General features: G+C 51.8%; 1 non-coding gene across 1 annotated transcript; it reads right to left on the reverse strand.

The window, feature by feature from the left end:
- Positions 1-1,328: 1,328 nt before the first annotated feature.
- LOC144111561 (small subunit ribosomal RNA) lies at positions 1,329-3,143 on the reverse strand. The gene has a single exon (XR_013310089.1). It is a non-coding gene; the product is annotated as a small subunit ribosomal RNA (ribosomal RNA).
- Between the last annotated feature and the right edge of the window lie 6,857 nt (positions 3,144-10,000).

Consider the following 10,000-nt stretch of genomic DNA (forward strand, 5'->3'; position numbering starts at 1 on the left):
GACGTGCAACGGCGCTCTCAAGTTCCGGTCTTCGCTGGTGCCGTTTTTTTTTTGCTGTTCACGGTTTGCTGTTCAGCCCGTTTTCTTTAAGCGGTCGCACGGGTCCGACGACCATCGGTTCACCAGGAAGCACACCGGTAACTTCGTCATCAATTGGGCAATAACACAGAGCTTTTGCGCCGTTCCCCGAGCACGTTTGTTCTGCCGTTGTGTTCGCAGCGACGTCACCCCCGGACTCCCAAGCAGCGGTAGCTCTGTGTGGACGGTTCTCTGCCGCCCACCGCTGCGCCCTCTTTGGGGAAGGGGTCATCTTTCGCTCAGAAATGCCCCTCGAGTCCGCCGCCCCAAGGGTGCGCCCTCGTGCTGCGCCCTGTCCGACCATTTCGCCACATCATTGCTTCGCTTAAGAGACAGGCACCGCCTAGCCGTGGCTACGCAGCGCGTACTTGGACAGCCGCCAGACGGGCGTTCGTCAGACTACTCCCGCAACAGGAGTCCACCGGCCACAGTGCCATGGACGGCGTTTCGGTATCGCACCGGCAGACTACTCGAAGGCTGGGAAGGACGAAGCAGCAGGAGAACCCCGCTGCCGCAGGTGCGTTCAAAATGCGGGATTACAACCCCTCGTCCCTTTTTTTCCCGGTGCCTCCTTTCGCCCCGCCGGCACGGCTTCAGACATCGCGCCCGCACTGCGAGACCTCTTGCGGCGGCCGTTCCTTATAAGTACTGGGCCGCACGCGTCCCGCCGCGCGCGCGTTGTTGCGAAGAGTTACTTTTCCGGAGCCGGCGAGCCGCGTTTCCTCTCGTACTCCGCAGCAGCCGCCGCCGTTCCCTTGGCGGCGGGCAAGCCTTTCCCTCGGCCAGCCTACCGACTCCGTCGCGACTCTCATGAGCCAGCGAGCCGCGTTTCCTCTCGTACTCCGCAGCAGCCGCCGCCGTTCCCTTGGCGGCGGGCCGGCCTTTCCCTCGGCCGGCCTACCGACTCGGTCGCAACTCTAACGAGAGCCAGCGAGCTGCGGTTCCTTTCGTACTTCGCAGCAGCCGCCGCCGTTCCCTTGGCAGCGGGCCGGCCTTTTCCCTCGGCCAGCCTACCGGCTACGTTCGAGTCTCTCCGACAACGAGTGTCGAAGACCGAAAGCCCACCAGATTGGTGCGTTACGCCGTTCGTACCCACGGAAGCAGTCCGTCCGACATTCCCTTGGTGACGGACCTCCGCTGGGCGTAACAATTTTTGCAGAGATGCGGCATCAGAATCTCGCAACTCCGCTGTTGAGGCCTTCCCCCGCTTATAAGCGGGGGCGGCGCCGGGTGTGACAAGCACAATCCGGTAATGATCCTTCCGCAGGTTCACCTACGGAAACCTTGTTACGACTTTTACTTCCTCTAAATGATCAAGTTTGGTCATCTTTCCAACAGACCGGCGCAACCGAAAGGCCGCGCCGGACATCGGTCCGAAGACCTCACTAAATCATTCAATCGGTAGTAGCGACGGGCGGTGTGTACAAAGGGCAGGGACGTAATCAACGCGAGCTTATGACTCGCGCTTACTGGGAATTCCTCGTTCAAGGGGAACAATTGCAAGCCCCTATCCCAATCACGAAGGAAGTTCCACGGGTTACCCAGTCTTTTCAGACAGGGATAAAGACACGCTGCTTCCTTCAGTGTAGCGCGCGTGCGGCCCCGGACATCTAAGGGCATCACAGACCTGTTATTGCTCTGTTTCGTGCGGCTAGGAGCCGCTTGTCCCTCTAAGAAGGTTGTAAGGTGCTGGGAACCCCGCACCTATTTAATAGGCTAGAGTCTCGTTCGTTATCGGAATTAACCAGACAAATCGCTCCACCAACTAAGAACGGCCATGCACCACCATCCACCGAATCAAGAAAGAGCTCTCAATCTGTCAATCCTCCCAGTGTCCGGGCCGGGTAAGTTTTCCCGTGTTGAGTCAAATTAAGCCGCAGGCTCCACTCCTGGTGGTGCCCTTCCGTCAATTCCTTTAAGTTTCAGCTTTGCAACCATACTTCCCCCGGAACCCAAATACTTTGGTTTCCCGGAAGCTGCCCGCCGAGTCATTTGAGTAACTCAGGCGGATCGCTGGTTGGCATCGTTTATGGTCAGAACTAGGGCGGTATCTGATCGCCTTCGAACCTCTGACTTTAGTTCTTGATCAAAGAAAACATTCTTGGCAAATGCTTTCGCAGTAGTTCGTCTTGCGACGGTCCAAGAATTTCACCTCTAGCGCCGCAATACGAATGCCCCCGTCTGTCCCTCTTAATCATTACCCCGTATTCCAAAAACCAACAGAACAGAAACGGGGTCTTGTTCTATTATTCCATGCAAGTTTATTCAGGCGACTCGCCTGCGTTGAGCACTCTAATTTTTTCAAAGTAAAAGCGCAGGCCTCCTCGAGACGCACCAATGAAGGGCACCAAGAGAGGACCGGCATGATGTTCAGTCCGAGCCGTCGCATCGGGTAGATGCACTACTCGTCTGGAACTGAGATCCAACTACGAGCTTTTTAACCGCAGCAGCTTTAGTATACGCTATTGGAGCTGGAATTACCGCGGCTGCTGGCACCAGACTTGCCCTCCAATTGATCCTCGTTAAAGGATTTAGAGTGTACTCATTTCAATTACGGGGCCTCAAAAGAGTCCCGTATTGTTATTTTTCGTCACTACCTCCCCGTGCCGGGAGTGGGTAATTTGCGCGCCTGCTGCCTTCCTTGGATGTGGTAGCCGTTTCTCAGGCTCCCTCTCCGGAATCGAACCCTGATTCTCCGTTACCCGTAACAACCATGGTAGGCAAGTAACCTACCATCGAAAGTTGATAAGGCAGACACTTGAAAGAAACGTCGCCGGCTCATGGCCATGCGATCAGCACAAAGTTATCCAGAGTCACCACAGAGTACGGGCAGAACCCGATGGGTCTTGGTCTAATAAAAGCGCCCGTCAGCCAAAGGCCTTCAGGCTCAATGCATGTATTAGCTCTAGAATTGCCACAGTTGTCCAAGTAGAAAGAAACGATCTAAGGAACCATAACTGATTTAATGAGCCATTCGCGGTTTCGCCTTATTTCGGCATGTACTTAGACATGCATGGCTTAATCTTTGAGACAAGCATATGATTACTGGCAGGATCAACCAGGTAGATGCATAGGCAAACCCTTGTCGCTCCTCAAGGGAGCCCTGTCGCGGCCGATCGGGGCCCCTCTCACCCCTCGGCGCGCGACGCGCATCTTTTTCGCGGCAGCTCTCGCTGCCCGTGCATCGTTCGAGCTCGCTGCGGCATCCGACCCGAAGGCCCGGTTATCACCGCGCGGCAAGAGAGCACGCGCCCTTAGGCAAAGCATTTGTAACGCGCCCACCAGTGCGCACGCGGCCGCTAGGGCCGCGGCGTTCAGGCACTGGACGGCGCTTGCTGCGTAGCCGAGACGGCCTAGCCGCCAGACGACGGGACACGCCCGCGTCTTCGGCGCAGTCGCACGGAATCGAGTCCGGGTAGCACGGAACACACTTCGTAACACGTGGGAACAGCGTCGTCCGACAACCAGCCCCTATCGCAGACGCGGATGAGGCTGCAGACGAATGCCGTGGGGTCCACGGGACGGGGACACGCTGGGCACGAGGCCGCATATCAAGACCCGTACGGCGCGCGCGCGCTCGGGCGCACGCCACCGACAGTGCCACAAGGACCCCCATATAGTAGCAGCGATAAGTACCCAGACCTCCGTGGGTTGGTAAGTGGCCGTACTCGTGCCGATCTCGCCGTAAATTTGGCGCAAATCGTGCGCGCCCATCGGGCGGCATCGCGGCGCGCGCGTTTCGCGGCGCCCCGCGCGAGCCGAACTCGTGGACTTTGCCGTGGCGCTTGGCGCCGTGCTCGAGGCGCCTTCGCCGCAAGAGCCGCGCAAATCGTGCGGCACCCATCGGCGGCATCGCGGCGCGCGCGTTTCGCGGCGCCCCGCGCGAACCGAACTCGTGGACTTTGCCGTGGCGCTATCGGCCCCTCTGTCGGTACCGCGGTTCCGCCGCGGGACCTGGCCAAATCGCGGGCGCGGCAGCGCAGGCCGGCATCGCGGCGCACCACACGAGCCGTACTCGTGGCGCTTTCGGATCAAGTGTCGCACAAATCGTGCAAATGCCATGGGCCGAGGTCGCCAAATGCACAAATGCGCCTCCGGGGCGTCGAGAGCCGCGTTTCGGACTTCGCCGACGAAGCGCGCACTCTACGCCTCCGCGTGTGCCGCGGCGGTATGCCCCCCTTATATATGCAGCGATAAGTACCCAGACCTCCGTGGGTTGGTAAGTGGCCGTACTCGTGCCGATCTCGCCGTAAATTTGGCGCAAATCGTGCGCGCCCATCGGGCGGCATCGCGGCGCGCGCGTTTCGCGGCGCCCCGCGCGAGCCGAACTCGTGGACTTTGCCGTGGCGCTTGGCGCCGTGCTCGAGGCGCCTTCGCCGCAAGAGCCGCGCAAATCGTGCGGCACCCATCGGCGGCATCGCGGCGCGCGCGTTTCGCGGCGCCCCGCGCGAGCCGAACTCGTGGACTTTGCCGTGGCGCTTGGCGCCGTGCTCGAGGCGCCTTCGCCGCAAGAGCCGCGCAAATCGTGCGGCACCCATCGGCGGCATCGCGGCGCGCGCGTTTCGCGGCGCCCCGCGCGAGCCGAACTCGTGGACTTTGCCGTGGCGCTATCGGCCCCTCTGTCGGTACCGCGGTTCCGCCGCGGGACCTGGCCAAATCGCGGGCGCGGCAGCGCGGCCGGCATCGCGGCGCACCACACGAGCCGTACTCGTGGACTTTGCCGCCGCGCTAAACGCCGTACTCGAGGCGCTTTCGGATCAAGTGTCGCACAAATCGTGCGCGAACTCGTGCAAATGCCATGGACCGAGGTCGCCAAATGCACAAATGCGCCTCCGGGGCGGCGAGAGGCGCGTTTCGGACTTCGCCGACGATGCGCGCACTCTACGCCTCCGCGTCTGCCGCGGCGGTATGCCCCCCTTATATATGCAGCGATAAGTACCCAGACCTCCGCGGGTCGGCCGGGGCGGCCTCTCTTGAACTGCTATAACTCCGCCGGGCGACGCACTAGAGTGGCGCAAAAGGTATCAAATTCTTCGTCTTTCAGAGGGCTATACGCTGATGTAAAAACTGAACGGCCCGACTTAACGGGACTAGCGCGAAGTTTGTAAATGTCGTTGGACCGTGCCCGAGCCAGACAGCCTAAACGCCCGTATCTTGGGATAGATAAAAAGCACAGAGGCGAAGAGGGTGGCAAAAGCTTCGCGCTTTCCAGCCCAATACGCCGATGCAAAATTCGCACGCCTCCGATGCCTGGTACGGCCGCAAAAAATTCTCAAACGTTACCGGGGCGAGGAGTCCTTTGTGCAGGGGCGAGCGCTTATCGCTTGTATCTTTCGATGGGGCAAGAAGAGAGAGGCGAATGTGGCACCAAACGATTTGCCGCTCCGAGACCTATCCTGCGATGGAAAAGTCGTGCGCCTCCGATTTGCGGGAGAGCGGCAAAAACTTGAAAACTCTATCGCGTCCGCCCCAGGCGAGACCGCCTGAACGCCTCTATCTTCGGCTAGTGAAGAAGCAGGCGGACGAGTTTGAGTTTGAATTTATTTCCACAAACAAGGAGATACAATTGTTGTGAGAGATACAAGGGGAAAAAGCTTCTCAGGGTCAGCCTGACCGACCACAGTGCCGTTACAGAGGCTGCAGCAGGGCGGAAGTGAAGGCTTATAAATGAACCAGGGGTTAATACAAATTCAAAACAAGAAACCCAAAAAGATACAATTGCAACAGTAAAAGAAAAAGAAAACGCCGTACACCGCTTATTACAGAAAGACATAGAGGCGCACAAAAATATCTCAGGCAGGTTTCTCAAACAACAAAACAAAAACAAGTGAGCACGTCGATGTCACATCGAGTAATGTCATTTAGTGACTTCGGCAACCTGTAGCTTAACATTTGTTGACCACAATTAGTTCGCTTGCGAGAAACACACCAAGTCTCCGGATGCTGGAGTAGTGTAGGGGGCAACGCGTATTTTTTTTAGATTTTCTTTTTTTTATTCACGAAAGTCCGACAACACGGTGCCTTGGTGCAGAGGGCAGACGAACGGCGAAAATCAATCCGCCTGACTGGGCCCTATGCACCACTCGAACGCAACAGCAAGGAGCACTTATATAGACACGCAGATACACGTTATAATGACCACAATAATTGTAGAGCACAACTTTCAAGTATAAACGTTCATTCCATTCTTATTACTCAGAAAACGCGTCTAAAAAATCGCAGAAAAGGACAGTGCAAGAGAAGACAAATAAAACATAACTATAGAAACTGAATGCGCGCCTAGAAAAAAAAACCAAAAAAAATATCAGAACAGACCAATGTGGAAGACTGGGCGAGTTGGTGGGTAGTCATTCTAGAAAAAAACAGCGCACACAGGACAGGGACCAAGGGAAGAACCGACGACACGAGCGCTGACTTACAACTGATATTGATTAGGCGGAAAGTGAACACTATATTTAGGAAGGAAGTAGCAGGTACAATCAGAGGCAGTCAACGTCAAAGAGGTGTAAATGGCCGATAAAATCGATAAAACCGTAAGGGGTGAAGATAAAACAAGATAAAACTCAACAGATGACAAGCCATGGTGTAAAGAACGCTAAGACACGTGAGTAACACGTACAATGCCATGAATAACAAAAAACCGAATACAATCAACAGGTGGAAGGCATCTGAACGTGTGAACAAAAGCAGTGTGAACAAAATTTAACAACTGACATGCGCTTGAAACGGATAACCAGGCACATAACTCACACATTCATCGGTTTTCTTTTTTCTTTTCTTGAGAGGTACGCCACTTCTTTTTCTGATAAAACTACAGATGGCGCGCTGACGCAGTTGTATTTATTGGATTTTATGTTGAAGGCTTCCCTACTTATTTGATCCGAGTGGCTTCCTATGATTTTACAGTTTTCAAATTCAGGATGACAAGCACTGCAAATGTCTGTACAAGGCTTTCTCGAGTTACTTTCAAGGTACCTGTCCTCAACCTACTGTGCATGGAACGAGCACATTTACCTGCAAAAATCTGGAATACCCATAGGATCATGTTTAGCACCCATACTCAGTGACATTTTTCTGGCGTCTACAGACAGGACCTTGGCTTCCATCCTTCCCAGCTCATCTGTTATAAGGACGTTTCGGTATGTCGATGATTATCTCGTGGTCATAAATAGCCACAAGCAGGCGTTCCACTCAGACCTTCAGAATATTTTGCATACTTTCACTTCGACCATGTTCCCTCTAATCGTAACTCACGAGGTGCCAGTAGACAGCACTATCAGATTTCTTGACATCAAGCTGGAATTCCAGGTCCATCACATTAGTTGGAACTATGAACCACGTAATAAGAAACCGGCGATTCATTACCATTCAGCACATTCGAAATTAGTGAAGAGAGCAATCGCGAGTCTTTGCATGTCTAACGCGCTCAAGAGATCATGTCCTCACAGCATGCTTTCCAGCTTTGACACACAACGCAAATAGGTTATTAGGGGCAGGCTATCCCAATCACCTGTTCATCTCCGTCGCCCAGAAGCTTCAAAAGCGGGTGAAAGGAAAAGAAAGGATAAATGAAGGAGGTAGAGACAAAGAAAAAAAGAAACAAAAAGTCGCAGTGATCCCTTATCTCCACGCTCTGTCCCATAATCTGAAAGAAGTCATGAATAAAGCAAAGGTGAAGGTGGTGTTTTCAGCTCCGGAAAAGCTTGCAAATATCTGCAACCGCGTTAACCCTCCTTCCAAGACAGCAAGAACATGCAGCAAAAAACATCGTAAACAATTCGTACCGTGTCAGAAGGAAGTAATTTATTCAATACCTTTAACTTGCGGAGACAAATATATTGGTCAGACGGGCAGTTGTAGTAATGACCGATTGCGGGAACGTAATAAAGATGTGGAAAAGGGGGTAAAAGGACACATAGCAGCCCGCATAGGAATTTGCAGTGCTTGTCATCCTGAATTTGAAAACTGCAAAATCATAGGAAGCCACTCGGATCAAATAAGTAGGGAAGCCTTCAACATAAAATCCAATAAATACAACTGCGTCAGTGCGCCATCTGTAGTCTTATCAGAAAAAGAAGTGGCGTACCTCTCAAGAAAAGAAAAAAAGAAAACGAATGAATGTGTGAGTTATGTCCCTGGTTATCCGTTTCAAGCGCATGTCAGTTGCTAACCTTTGTTCACACTGCTTAAATCCTTGTCACCTTCACATGCCTTCCACCTGTTGATTGTATTCGAATTTTTTTTTGTTATTCAAGGCACTGTACGTGTTATTCACGTGTCTTAGCGTTTTTATGGTTCTTTACACCATGGCTTGTCATCTGTTGAGTTTTATCTTGTTTTATCTTCACCCCTTACGGTTTTATCGATTTTATCGGCCATTTACACCGCTTTGACGTTGACTGCCTCTGATTGTATCTGCTACTTCCTTCCTATATATAGTGTTCACTTTCCGCTTAATAAAATCAGTTGTAAGTCAGCGCTCGCGTCGTCGGTTCTTCCCTTGGTCCCTGTCCTGTGTGCGCTGTTTTTTTCTAGAATCAGAACAGAGCATTGCAAGAGCCGACACAGATGCAACGTATGTGTAGAAACTAACTGTGTACCTACCAAGAAAATTAAAACAAATGTGCTAAAGTTATAAGCAGGAAAAATAAAATAAAAAACTACAGTGCATTTCCCAGGAAGTGACTTTTCGCTCGCTTACGAAAAGCAGACAGGGAAAGATGAATTAAATCGGGATGGGTTCCAGTTCAAATGCTGCGTAGCAGAGTTGGTTCTGTTTCTTGGTTTCTGTATATTTGTGCGTCCAAACCCATATCGTAGGTGAATTTGGAAAAAAAAAACAACAAAAAACATTGTTGTCGATTGGCTACGAGTTCCAGGAATGCCGCCCGACACTGTCGCTGGCAGTGTAACGTTTGTATAGGTAGTACTCGCTGAAGTAGGAATATGTGGAGTCATATCTTGAAAAATTTTCAACAAAGCGAATAGATCTCTTTTGCAATAAAAAGGGCATTTCAAGATTACATTTCCCAGTGACTGCCCAGATAAGCGAACAATAGCGAAACCTGGAATGAACTGCACTGAAATAAAGCTGGCGCAAAAAATGTCCGTTGGTCAGCGACATCAAACTTTCCAAATGTTGAAAAGTGTTTGTTCGTTACATTGGCGAGAGCTTCGCCTCTTAGTACCCCCCGCCCCAGTTTAGATATCATCAACCGGGATTTCTGTTTGCGGTATTTTGTAGAGTTTCCTCTACAGTACGCCAGGTCTTTTGCGGATCGCAGTGAATTCGTTAGAACCTTCCACTGCAGTGATGAATTCGAGATTTATATACGTCCGAACCTAATTTATTCCTATCTTATTTATGCTGTTCTAGAATTGACAGCTCTCTCATTTATTTTTTTTTTTATATATGCCAAACAGGTGATTTCGGCCTCTTATGCGCTTTACTAAAGCAGAAGTTTTTCGCAAGTTTTTGGCGCTTTTTTGCCCTTGGTTAACATTGCTACAGTAAAAGCGCAGCTCTATTATTTTTTGCGACTATTGTGTACTACATTAGGGTCAATTTCGCAAAGACAGTACACATTGGAGACCATGTGTTCATTTTTTTTTCCTGTGTTACAGGCTGAACCGAGGTGTAGTGATTTGTGCACGCCATCTTGGAATAAAGCAAGAGGTGGTCACTAAAATCACTCAGCAAGACACCTGGGTCCTGTTCGTCGCAATTAGTAAAGCATAAATCAATTAGGGTCTCACCCGACCCCAAGTAGCACGTGTAGGCGCATTAACAATGTTAGAGAAAACATGTAAAGAAATGATGTCGAGAAAGTCACTTGTTGCCGCTGATTGTTCCAACACATGTCATGGTAAAATCGGCCATAATTACAATTGGTTTCTTATCGGTATGCTATCAAGAAAAGAA

Source organism: Amblyomma americanum, chromosome 11 (genome assembly GCF_052857255.1).
Source record: "Amblyomma americanum isolate KBUSLIRL-KWMA chromosome 11, ASM5285725v1, whole genome shotgun sequence".
Taxonomy (NCBI): Eukaryota; Metazoa; Arthropoda; class Arachnida; order Ixodida; family Ixodidae; genus Amblyomma; species Amblyomma americanum.